At 39.6% G+C, this 14,074-nt stretch overlaps 1 protein-coding gene across 1 annotated transcript in view; it reads right to left on the bottom strand.

The window, feature by feature from the left end:
- Slc24a3 (solute carrier family 24 member 3) overlaps positions 1-14,074 on the bottom strand; it is a 472,748-nt gene that overhangs the window by 64,416 nt on the left and 394,258 nt on the right.

The raw sequence follows: 14,074 nt of genomic DNA on the forward strand, positions 1-14,074 counted from the left end.
TCTACGCCACCTTAAAGAGATGTTGGCTTGGCTGAGCCCTGATGGCAGCATGACTGGGCATCACGGAGAGGTGTGGGCAAGCCATTTTCCCCCTGGAAATCCCTCAAAGTCTTTTTTTAGGGGATACATTGGCAGACTTGGATAGAGCTATCTGGAAAAGCCCACAGAACCACGTCAGCAGGTTGTTGGATTATCTGAGCTCATGGCCACGGGACATTTGTTTGGTTGCATTTGCCCTTGGACTAAGAGGTGAAAAAGGCCATCACAAATGCCAACGCTGCCAGGTGGGCCAGTAACAGGCACGTGTTCCACCAGGCACACCAGAAAAAGGAATCCCAAGGGTAAGGTGGTCTCTCGTACCTCTATTGACCCTGACTGCTGGGTCAGCTCCAAAGACCAGGCAAAGGAAGAGGCGAGAAGGCTTTTTATATTCGGCTAACATGAAAGACAGGCCAGCCTCTTTCCATTAGTACACTCTTCTACGTAGTATTCTGACATGTAGATATTTTCCATGGCTAATTTTGCCTCATTACGTCCTGGTACTGGCTGATTTAAGTTAATGATGACAGGCTGTCCAGAAGAGACCCACTCCATGGCAATTGCTGCTGAGTGATTACAGAGCTTGCTCTCTTTACCCTTTCATCATTCTCCCTTGGATTGTGGACTCTTAGAAGCTGTGGTCATCACTCACCACGGATGGAATAGAATAAATGGAACTAAACTGCTCATTTGTCAGCAGGTTGCAAAAAAAAAAAATCCTTATCTTGGATATTTATTCAATTTATTGTAATCAGGTCAAGCGAATTTACAACACGAGGCACATATCAGTTCTGAACCTCTTTTAGGAAATCACTTGGGCTTTTAGGTGGCGAACTGAACTCAAACGACTGCCATTTCTTACCCTTATGATGCTGTGGCCATAGGACAATACAAATATTCTTAGAACAAGACATAAACCCACAAGTAAAAAAAAGAGCAGAAGAGATGGTCTGAGAACAGCAATATAGCTTTGGAAGGCCCTATCTCTAAAAAGCACACACCTGAGCAAACTGAAACCAATAAAAAGATACCAGGAAGACAGATGTGTTCCTCCCGAAAGATTATAAATCATTACATACTAATGGGCCAGCTAGAAAGAGTGGCTCCATAGTCACAGTAAATTAAGCAGGCTATTGTATGAATGAAGTTAGGATACAAGTCTTTGAGGACAATTTGGGGAGGGCTGGGGCTAACGGCTCCTCTTCCATGCTGTGAAGTCAATACAGAACACTTGCAACTGAGCAGTCAACAGCTGCCACCTCAGCGTGTTACTGAGGGATTTCCTAGCAGATACCCAAAGCGGCCACATTAGTGGAAAGTAGCAAGAGATTGGTACTGATGGGGCTGGAAGATGGCTGTTTCCCATAAGAAGTCATTAATAACTGGTTCCCTGCTTAAGCTCTGTGCATATATAACCTTAATAAAACCAGGAAAGTGCAGTACAAATTATCCACTGAGATTCACTAATGCAGGAAACCAACCTCACACCAAGTCCAGATGTCAAAATCAAGCAGACTGCCGTATCAAGCAGACTGCCGTATCAAGCAGACTGCCGTACATTTTCTCTCATTATGAGCTGCCTTTAGCATCTGGACTGTGGACAGACTTCAGCCCCAGATTAAGATGTAACATGTTAAAAAATTGGTTTCCTGGCTACAGATCGGGTGAACTTGGAACATAGTAAGAGGGCATCAAGAATAATCTCTCCTCGAGAGGGGACCGGGGGAAGGAGCACCCTTAAACTGTCCACAGCTCTGCTGGAGATAGGAAGAAAGCTCCATTGGGGACTCGTGTCCTTTCTGCCTTTCTGATCCCACCATTCACTGAAATGACCATATTTATCTGACTCTGCAACCAGGGGGTGCAAGGGCTTACTTCATGCAGCCTGCACAACATCCTAGTATGATAGGGCTTGCCCTCGTTTACCTGCTATCAGAGCTTGGTAAGAATGGGCCAGTAGAATTGGGGGAGAATGAGGATCTAAACCCAGCAAGCCTGGGCTCTAAGTCTCTGCACCTGCAAACTGTGCTATTCATTAACCCACAGGAGGCAAGGCTGAAACACCAGATGCCCCCTTGCCATTGCATTGCCTCCTCTAGGGAGGGCGTTTCCTTGCTCCATTGCTTTCAGCGGTTAGAACAAGAGTATTAGAAACGGAGCTACAAGGGGAAGTAAAAGACAAGATGGCACTGGCCACAGTTAAATTTAGAAATGAAGTATTTTAAGGAGATGCGTGACAAGCTGTCAAAGCATGCAGACTGCAGGTATGGATGTGGATGTACTGAGAGAGAGAGAGAAAGAGAGAGAGAGAGAGAGAGAGAGAGAGAGAGAGAGAGAGAGAGAGAGAGAGAGAGAGAGAGAGAGAGAGGATTCAGTGCATACTGAAACTACTGGTCCATTTGTCCACTTCTCAAAAAGAAAACTCCTGCCATTGCTTGGTGATTGTTCCATTTTCCATAACCATGGCTGCATGACCCCTGTAGAGTTCACACAATTCCCTTTGCTTCTCATTGGAAGATGGAGGCAGGGCCCACCTGGCTCACACACTGAACATACTTATTGGTGGAGCTGGATATGTCAGTATCCCTGAGCCAGAAAGGTCCCGTGCATCTGTCTGCAGGTGTCACCCAACCCAGAGCAGGCTGACAAGCAGACAGCTCTGCTCTTGTCACACAATGACTGACAGGAGGCACCACAGTCATCCTGATGAAGTGGCCAGCACAGGGGTCCTGGGAGGAAACCAGAGAGTCATTCTACCCCTGACCTCATTAATCAGCGGCACAGATGGTGGGAACCGCCGAAGGCAAACTCCTCTGCAATCCAGCCAGAGGCTCGGCCCCACCCCCATAGCTCTAGGAATCCCTCCCAGCTGGAATTTCATCTTGATATTTCCTTGCTATTTCTGGAGTGCATTTCACACATTCTCGACTGAATATGCAGTTTCAATTTCCTTCCCACAATTCCATTTCATTTCAGAGTGGTGGGAATGAGAAAAAGAAACCCACACGTCCCAAACGGAGAGAAACATTCTTCTCTCTTTTAGGATTCTAGATTCTTTAAAGAAGTTAAAAGTAATTGTTTACAACAAAACTATGCCTTCTGTATATGGATATATATTATAACTCTCAACACAGATTTCATATATATATATATATATGTAATATATATATATATATACATAATACACACAGAGTATCTTTGGAAATATAAGGTATATGTGCATATAATTCAATATAATAATATAATATGTATGGCCAATTTTTCTTGATGACTAATATGGCATGTCAGACACATTTAAAAAAGTCAAATCCTCTTATTTTGTTAGTGCTTTTCTTTTTTTTAAATAAAACTATCAAGGCAGATGAAACAACACAATAATCACACAACATGAAGTTGCTATTGTCTTAGAGAAATGCTATTTCACACAAGCTTCATGGTACAAAGATTAAAAAGGCCACAAGATGGTTTCGTCCCAAGCTTTTGAGCTGACACAATTTCCACAGCCAATTCCTATCTCAGGAAACAGCCACACAGTTTGGAGTTGGGATGGGACTCCGGGATACTTCAGAAAAGCGAGAAGACACCAGCACTCATGTCTGGACAGAGGAGGGACTGGTGTGGACTTTTTCTCTGTCAGGAAGTCTTGGTGCTACCAAATGTCGACTCTTCAGATTCGTTGCAGAATATTTCTGTACTGGGGAAAGTCATCAGAATCTAAATGGCTTTGCTTTCTTAGAAGTTTGCTATGCCATGATTTTTCAAAACACATGACCTTCTGAATATTTATTTTTCTATTTTAAAATTTGTGAGTGTGTCTTCCTCTGTCACTAGCTACCTTACTTTTAAAGACAGCATCTCTCACTGAAACGGGAGCTCATTAAGAGGCTGGACTGGCTAGCAGTCAGTCCCCTGGTGTCCTCCCTTCTCTTCTTCCCAGGGCTGGGTTAAAGGTATGTGCTGCCTACCTGTGCTTTTGACCTGGGTTTGGGTATCCAAGCTCAGGTTCTCATACTTAAGCGGCAGACACTTTGCCCACTGAGCCATTTCTCCAGCCAATAAAATAAACTTTGGTTTATTTATTGATCTTCACAATGGCAACATAAAATGAACTCATTTAATTTTTTTTCTAACTTACTTTGAGCTCTAGTTTTACAGAAGGAAAACAACTGACCGTCAGTAAGCTGCTGCCTGAGATATATTTAAGTAAAGAGGCCACCTCAGAACGGTGGGCACAGAGAATGATCTTTTGATTGCTCCCCATCGAGCACGCTGAATGATAGACGTGGCCGTTCATAATGACCGGGGTGTCCCAGAGGTTAAGAAGGGCCTTCTTGATCTCTTACGACATATGTGCCATAGTTTTTGTGACAAATGTAAGGCATTGCCTGATATTTCAACATTCACCCACACCCCAGGACGCACACTGCTCCGCTGCAGCAAAGAAGACAATGCTAGGCTATAGGGCTATTTCCTGCTGTGCTCCAGGATCCCTTTGCCCATTCATGGACCAGGTGTAGGGGCATCTGTCGTCACAGTCCGGCACTGATGTGCCAACACTTAGCTCAGTATTTGTTAGCACTAGTTACTTGATACAAGCTTCTTGAATAAAAGGAGCATGTTTAGGGTACCTTCTTTAACCCACAAGTGCTAAATGAAAGGAACAGAAATGCAAGTGTTGGACGTGGGGAGGTGACACAGGAAATGTTTTTGGGACATTGGGGAAGTGAGGCAGAGAGCAGCAGGAAGACAAAATAATCTATGGTAGTGGGCAAGTGAGGCCCAGTCCCAAAGGGAGGTAGGCAGAGATAGAGCAGCTGGGCTACTTAGCCACTGACTCTATCAGCCACTCAAGAGTTCAATTTCCTGATACCTTTTAACCCAGAAGGGCAGAAAACACAGGCCTCGGTGGCAGGGAAGAACAAAAGAAATGAAGTGGAAAATCAGGCCAAAGAAGCGGAACTGGTATAGGTAAGGGGTCATGAGTGGAACACTGGCTATGGCTAGATCTCCTTAACTGAAAATATGAATTTATACAATAATCCGATGAACGCACGCGCGCGCGCGCACACACACACACACACACACACACACACACACACACCCCTCTGTAATCAAGTTACAAGCAAGTTTCTTTACAAGCAGAGTTAAGCGTTCCGGAGTCGGGCTGGATGGGGAAAGAGGCTGGAGGTATCTGCAATAACTACTGCACTATGAAAGCATCCTCATTCTTACAGTTGACTGTGTCTACTGCAGTTGCCCTAGTGACCTTATGGATAATGAGATGAAATGCTGGACATGAGTGGTTAGGAAAACCATGTACGTAATTTTCTTCTCATCAAAGTTCATCGATCTCCTTGTCTACCTTTTGGATATGGAAGCCTTGAGGCCAGACTCCTTAGCTGTCAGTGTTTGGTGATTTAATTGTTGGTGTTGGCAGTCACCCCTACAAGACAACCACAGAACCACTAGAACCCACGTCTTACTAGCACAGTATATGCACTTACAGTGTTGGCAAGAGGACAGGGACTATCTGAGTCAGAGTCACAGACAGAATCAAAAATACAGAAAGTAAGCAGCTAGGGAGGGAACCACAGCCCTCCAGCCCTCGATCCACACAGTAGGGGCTGGACATGATGCGTTGGGCATAGAAAGCTAATGAGGATCTTCAGACTGGAAAATGGCCGTGTGTTTGTGTGTGTGTGTGTGTGTGTGTGTGTTTAGGAAAAATAACACTACAAATGAGAGGTCCTTACTTCATCTATTGTAGGTCCCCATCCTGTTGAGGAGGCGCCCCTTTTTTACTATGTATAGAACCATGTAAAAAAAAAATCATTACTCTTTTTTTTTAAACTTACTTCCAGTGAAAAGAGAACAGGAAAGATCCAGACTAGAACTTATTTAAAAATGGGCACCCTTCAAGTTAGCAGCAGATATATGTTACGTGGTAAATGCATTCTCACTTACATAATATAATGTATTCTCACATAATATAATGGGACAATCTTAAGCTTAAGGGGTCATTTTGGTGCCCTGATCTGTAACAGGTCATCACAGGGGTTGATCTCCAAGACGGCATGTAGCTTCTATGCATTCAAAGTGGGGCAAAATGGGCTATTTATCCATACCATGTGACTTCAGTAATCAGAGGCTGGACCACATACAGGATGGGAGTATAAGCTTCTGGAGAAAGGTCCTCCCTCAAATGCTAAACATTGTTACATTAGCATTCACTGTCTACTGCATTGTCTGGTTAGAGGAGGGGCTTTCCCTTGTGTTAGAGAGTGGATAAAGGAATCCCGGGGTCCCTAAAGTCCTCTTACTTCTAACTGTTCTGAAAATTAAGAACCTAGAACAAATGAAACAAAAAGAGGAGAACCAGCTGTTTTTCAAAGTACAAGTTGGACATGGATTTGGGTTTGGAAGCTTCCATTTCATACCTTGAAAAGCCCAAGGTTCTTTGATTTTACCGCTGAAAGCAGCAGAAGAGGGATTTGTGTATATTTACAATAGCGTTTGCAAAAGGACAGGCTTGTTGCCATATTAGATGCCAATCTGACTTAAAATGGAGTCTGTGTTTAAAGACTAAACGTGGCTGATCCCAATTCTCAGCCCAAACTCATCTGGATATTTGGTGGGGGCTCTGTGTGGGAGGGAGGCAGCTATCCATCCTCCCTGGGGTGAGGATTCAGGCTGTGTTCCTCCTTTAGAGGTGTATGGTGATATTTTTATACTAAACCATACCAGTTGCTGTGTCTGTGGCTCATCTGGCTCCAGTTGATTTGCAGCCAATCTATTTTAAGTGGTTTTTATGACTCAGGGCGGGGAGAGCAGGTGATGCTCCTGAATCAGTCCTGCAGCCAGGACGAATTAGACACAAGGGTATTTCATGAAGTGTGCTTGGAAGATATTAACCCTTTACATGAAACAAATCAAGAATTAAAACACAGCAGTGCACCAGCAACATCCAGACTTGGTCTGTATTAAATAATTAGGCAGGAAGTTGAGGAAACTGGGTGACTAATGCAACCAATAAATAGCACCCTTAAACAAAACCCAAATGTAAAACCAGAACAATAAACAATAACAACAAGCCAAAACCAAAACCAAAACCAAAAATCCCTCCCCTAAAGAGCTGAATGGCTTTTCAATAAAAACAGAGACATGATAATATCTAAATATTGTTGGCCATTTTCCAGCCTACAGCTGAAGGCCATATAAGCAGAGAATAGCTATCATCTTAGCTTCCTACACGACTGTCACTGCAGTCAATGGCAGGTGGAAAGTCTGGCAGTAGGAGTAGGTGCTTTCTATTAGAATTCACTGAAGGACCTGAGAGAGGGAGAATGGGATCCCAAGGCATTGTCTTTCCCTTCTCTCATCCTATCACTTTTAAAAGCATGTGGCTGGATGTGGTGATATTTTGTTCATGCTTTAACGAATAAAGCTTGCCTGGAGATCAGAGTTCAGAGCTAGCCACACTAGTTAGCCACAGAGGCCAAATAGGATAGAAGAGGAAGCTAGAGCACCCAAATATGTTTGTCTTCAAACAAACAAATGAATAAATAAAAACACCCCAAACCCACGTATATTTATATACAAATTACTTCTAATCCTGGAAACAAAATGAACATAAATTGAATTTTCATAATTTTTTTCTTGTTCTATGTAATTTTTAAGTCAAAAGTCCACTGCAGCCCATCACATACTTAATCTCAGCACTTGGGAGGCAAAAACAGAGGATCTCTGTGAGTGTAAGGGCAGCCTAGTCTACACACAGGAAAGTCAAAGCTAATGTAGAGAGACCCTGCCTCAGAAAACACACACACACACGCACACGCACACACACAAACAAACAAAAAGGCCACTGAAATACATAGGTTTAATACAACATCAATCTCAAAAATAAATTTCTATTAAAATAGGTGCGATTATAATTAGAAAAACCTCAAGTGGCTGAGGAGATGGCCCAGTTTCTAAGAGCATGGAGAAGAGGAACAGAGTCTTCTTGCTGAGAACCAGAGTCCAGGTTCCCCCAGACACCTGCAATCATGTGCACATACTCCCACACAGACACACATGCATAACCATAACTAAAAAATAATAAAAACAAAACATTTTAAAAAGTAAAAGGAATTCAAACTGAGTCTAACAAGAGCAACAGTCTTCCTGTCCCACCAAGTCTTCCTCACAGTGAATAACCACTCTCAGCATCGTTTCAGTGATCTTAGGTATCACCAAACTAAATAATATGCTTCTTTCTATCTCATTTTCTCATTGAAGAGGATGAGAAAATGACGTGCGGTGCTCTCAGGTTTGAGGCATGGTGGCAGTACCAGGGAACACAAGGACCTGGGCCAGAAACCTTAACACAAGGGATATCTCATCAGTAACAGTTACGAGTTGTCTAGCCTTGTGACAGCTATTATTTCATGTCTTGGCATCACATTTTCCTCATCTACAAAACAGGAATAATGATATTAACAGCTCCCCCAACAAGGGTTATTCTGAGGATCAAGTGTGATGACATCTCACTGTTTTAGAACATTGTCCAGCATGTCATGTCTATATAAAAAGTCATATCCATCACCTCTGATTCTCTTCTCTCTCTTCCTTCTTCCTTCCTTGGACATTTAAAATTTATTCCTAAGGGTCATCTTGAGGATTTTATTCTTATATTAAAAATTAATTTGACATATTTAAAACTAAATGGTTGTTTAGTTTTAAACTGGAGTTCTACAGTGAAATACACCTGCTTCTTAATTAACCTTTCCAGGGGCCCAGAACTATATATACACTTGTAATTATTTTCATTTTGGGATCTTATAGTTCTAATTTATATATGACAAATCAAAAAATCTTAATGACTCCCAATTTAGCTCCTTCAGCAAGCGGTTGAGTCCTACCATGATATTACTTTCCACTTTCTCTTATACATGTAGTATTTGACAGTCATGGTTACTATGGCTACAATACATTTAATGGTTCTTTTATTTCACATTCCATTAATCTTCTGGAATCTCTCTTTCTCTCTAATCGTTTGCTATTATATTATAGCTTCTTCTTTTCCTTTTTTCTCATGGGAGATATGTAGGCAGAGACTGCTTGTTCATTTTCTGGCTGCCCAGACTGCCCCCCCCAATCATACAAAACTATATTAATTACAACACTGCTTGACCTATTAGCTCAGGCTTCTTATTGGCTAGCTCTTACATCTTTAATTAACCCATTTCTATTACTCTGTGTATCACCACGAGGTTTTGGCCTACCTTTAAGGTTCTAGGGCGTCTGCTCCTTCAGCATTTACATGGTGTCTCCTTGATTCCACCTACTTACTCTTTTTATATATCTCTGTTTTGATTTCTTGCCTAGCTTTACTCTACTAAGCCATTGGTCAAAACAGCTTTATTTATCAATCAATAAAAGCAACACACACACAGAAGGACATCCCACATCACCTCCTATTTTCTGTCTAATTAAAAAGGAAGGTTTTAACTTTAACATAGCAAAATTACATATAACAAAACAGGTATCAAGCAAGAATTACAGCTATAATATTTCTTTGTGAGTCTAAAGTTTCATATATAATTTATCTTTTATTATAACTAAAGAAAACTATAACTATAAAGACCCTATAAGGATATAACATTACCTAAGTAAACAGGAAGTGCATTGTAAGCAACTTCCAAAACCCTAGAATTGACAGAGATATCTTGCTGCCCGGACAGTCACCCAAAGTTCTTCTGTAACATTGGCGCATCTATTTTCAGCCTACAGGACAATAGAATCTAGCAGACTTTTCCATGAAACAGAAAATTTGAAAATCTGTTCTGCCTTGTAATAGAAAAGTTTATCAGTTGTTTTCTTCTGTGTCCTGCAGAATATCTAGCAGGTTTTTTTTTTTTTTTTTTTTTTTTTTTTTTTTTTTTTTTTTTTTTTTTTTTTTTTTTTTGTGTGTGTGTGTGTGTGTGTGTGTGTGTGTGTGTGAAGCGGGAACCCTAAAGGACCACCCTGTCTTTTGGAAAGTACAGCAGTCATTTTTCTGTGGGTCCTGCATGTCCAGTTTATACAGCATATTATAAAGCTGCCCAGGTAAGATAAGTTTCTTGCTCAAATCGCTAGCCTTGTCACATTGAAGGCAAATTCCATAACAAGTTTCTTCAATGCTTATCAACCTCGCTGAACTAACTGGTTTTGCCAGAAGCAGATATATCTCACTTTTGAGAAAAGCTTAAGTTCTTAAAACATTTTAAATGCCATTATTTTGTAAGTCTTTGAAATGTGTGAAGAGTACTTATCCATCTGAAACATATCTCTGTATATCTAGAAAACCTAACTAACATGACTACAAGTTTGACTATTTTAAATGACTATCTATTAATCTGTATTCCTTAACTATACATTACATTTTTAAATGAGCTGCACAAACAATACATTAAACAAGAGTAGAAATATATATATATATATATATATATATATACACACACACACACACACACACAGTGTAACAAAAATCAATCTTAAATTGGTATTAATAGGTCAAGATCCATACCAATACAAAGTATTCATCTCTATATCATATCCCCCCTTTTCCATTAACCATTTATAACCATACCTTTTAAGATGAAAATGAACATTTAAAAACAATCATATTGGGAATTTGGGCATAGTTTTCTCCAAACTGCTTCCTGCTGTTTGTTAGACAAAATATTTTTAGGGTTCATGGAGACCTTTTGGGGGCTGGGTCTTGTTCCATTAAACCACATTATCCTGGAAGGGACCCCACAGGTTCTCATATTCTGTGGAAACAAAAGCAGAATCTCTTTTCCAAAGTAATATATACTTAGACTCAAATTTTGAAGTCAAGATACCTTTAAAATATATATGTTGTTTTAGCTCAGCAGCCCCCAGAATCAAATGTCTCTCTGTAGTAAAAAAAATTCAAAGAAAATACAATAATGTAGATAATCCAGACTCTCAGTATATATTGTATCTTTATGTGGCTTATTTTTCTTTATTCCTTTAATCTATGGCTGTCTGTACTCTTTTTATATTACTTTTACTGTCTCTTTGAAGACTTTGTTCTATTTTCTAAAACTATTTATTTCTTTATAACTGTTTATACTCCATAAAACTGCTAGATTAAACCACCCTAAAAGATATATTTTAAAAATATCTTGACTTTAAATTGAAAGTCAAAAGGTGTGTTGCTTTGGGGGAGAGGTTATGCTTTTATTTCCACAGGATATGAGAAGCTTTGGATTCATTCCAGGTTAAAGATGATCAGGTTTAATTAAGGAAGATACCTTGAAAGTCCTGAATACAGACATAAAGAAATAAATCTAAAACAAAACTACAAAACATGTAATATAGGTTTTACCTTCTCAAAATAAAGCATCTTTAACTGACTTGTGCACATCACATATTCCATACTTGTAATATATGTTACCTTCAAAAGTTTATGTATTTTCAGAATAAGGGGACCAAACAGATGGTCCAGGTTGATTCAGCATTTCAAAGTGTCTCTGTTACAATCTCCTCAAATTTCTGCATTCAAAAACAGCTTCAAGGCTACTGACTGAGATGATCCAGGCCCACAAAGTGCTCCAATCAAGTCTTAACAATTATTCTGATTTTCTCAGGGTTCCCCTAAAGATTTCAATGTCCCCAAACAACAGGAAGTAGTCTAGAGAACAATACCCACATTTCTACAAAATGGGTTTTGGATGTTTATTATCATTTAAGGGGGGTTGGTTACAAATTGCTACTGGTCTTAGTTTAAAAAAAGGCTAAACAAAACAGTTAAATTTAAAGATCTTGTTCTAATGGAAAAAAAGGGGATGTGGTTTAGGAATGACAGGAAAAAGGTAGATTATTGAATCTACTTTAACTCAGTAAACAATTATTAATATCATATTGAACTTATATAGCTCATTTAAAAATATAATGTATAATTAGGAAATACAGGTTAGTAATTAGTCATCTATGATAATCAAACTTATAAACATATTAGGTATATTTTCAAGGTTAAACAGATATATTTATAAGGATAGATAGCCTTAAAACATTTCAAAGACCTACAGAAGATGACATTTAAATGTTTTAATAACATAAGACTTTTCTTGACAGTGAGATACATCTGCTCCAGGAAGCACTAATCTTCTTCAGGAAAGATAATGGGCATTGAAGAAACTACATATGGAGTTTGCTTTCCTTATGGCAAAAGCTAGCCATTTGGGCAAAAACTGCCCTTGCCTCAATTTCTGATAATATACTGTCCAAACTGGAACAGCAGGATACAAAAAAAAAGTGACTGTCAAATTTTGCCAAGACAGGGTAGGATAGTCCTTTAAATTCCCTGTTTCTCAGAAATGTCTGTCAGATGTTCTAGGCCTATAGGCCAAACTAGATGCCCCAATTACAGAAGAACTTTGGGTGACTGTCCAGGCAGTCAGATGTCTCTGTCATTAGGTAATATTTCATTCTTCTGGGGTCTTTGATGGAGTTGAAGACTAGATAGTCACAGTTATAGTTTTCTTTAGTTATGATAGAAGGCAGATTAGGTAGATTTTTGGACTCATCAATATAGAATAAATAATAAAGTAATTTATCTAATTTTTCAAAATATAAATAAACTGGATCCTGGATATTGTAACTGTAATTCTTAATAACTGCTTTTGTTGTATATAACTTTACTGTATTAAAGTTAAAACTTTCCTTTTTAATTAGGCAAAAGGGAAAAATGTGGAATATTTCCTTACACTGTGTGAATATATGTCACTGTGATTGGGTTAATAAGGAAGCTGACTGGCCAGTAGCTAGACAGGATAAGGGTAGGTGGGAGAACCAGACTAAAGACACTGGGAAGAAGAAGGGCGGACTCAGAGAAGTTGCTAGTGAGACATGGAGAGGAAACAGGAGATGCAAGAAAGATAAAAGAGAGGTAACATCACATGACCAAATGTAGATTAATATAAATGGGCCAATTTACGTTGTAAGAGCTAGTTAGTAGTAAGCCTGAACTATGAGCTGAGCATTTATAATTACTATTAAGCCTCCTTGTTGGTTATTTGGGAACTGGGAGGCATGAAAGAAAACTGTCTACAGAGTCTCATATAGCCTAAACTGGCCTCAAATTGGCTATATAGCTGAAAAAAAATTTGAATTTCTGAGTTTTCTGTCTCTACTTGCTGAGTGTTGGGATTGCAGGCATGTATCACCATGTCTTGTATTAGGACTGAAACTAGGGCTTTATGTGTACCAAGCATGAAGTCTACTAATAGCTACATTCCCACTTTCTACTTTTTAGTCTCTTATGTATAGTTAAACTGACTTTTGCATTGTCAACACTAATTTTTATATACTTTAAAAGTTTTATTTATGCTCTCCATGTCTCTGAAAAAAATTAAAAAATAAAAGCCTGTTCTTATTTTATGGCTTTGTGGAGCTCTCTGATGATACTAATTAAAATGTTCAAAAAAAATCCTTTTCCTTCCTTCCTTTCTTTTTTTCTTTCTTTTCCTTTTTCTTTTCTTTTTTTTTTGTGTGACAGGATTTCTCTGTGTAGCCTTGGCTGTCCTGGAACTCACTCTGTAGACCAGGCTAGACTTCAACAACAACAACAAAACATCATTTCTATTACCAGAATTATCTTTGGTTACTTGGTGGACAGCTATTGTGTTTATTCATTTTGGCCTTCTTTTTGGGAAGGACTCCCAAACATCTGTCAGTCTCAGAAGACATTTCTATTTATACAAATGTACTGGGAACTTGCCTGCCTTGGCTTTGTGTATGTACAGGCTACCTGCCCAGAGTCCTTCAATGGCAATGCTTGCTGGCTCTGTAAATGTTCCATGGTATTCAGTCAGGTAAGCTTCATGTTAGAGGATGTAGTCAGTATTGTAGGCAGACTCAGAGCCCTCAAAACCAAAATAGAAGAGCATGTAATATTTTTCTCCTGGTCAAGAGTCTCTCTATGCTCTTGAGCATTGGAAAGGTCCTGAGAACCCCCAGACTTAGTTACCCATTTTCTTAGGCA

This window comes from Arvicola amphibius, chromosome 5 (assembly GCF_903992535.2).
Source record: "Arvicola amphibius chromosome 5, mArvAmp1.2, whole genome shotgun sequence".
Classification (NCBI taxonomy): Eukaryota; Metazoa; Chordata; class Mammalia; order Rodentia; family Cricetidae; genus Arvicola; species Arvicola amphibius.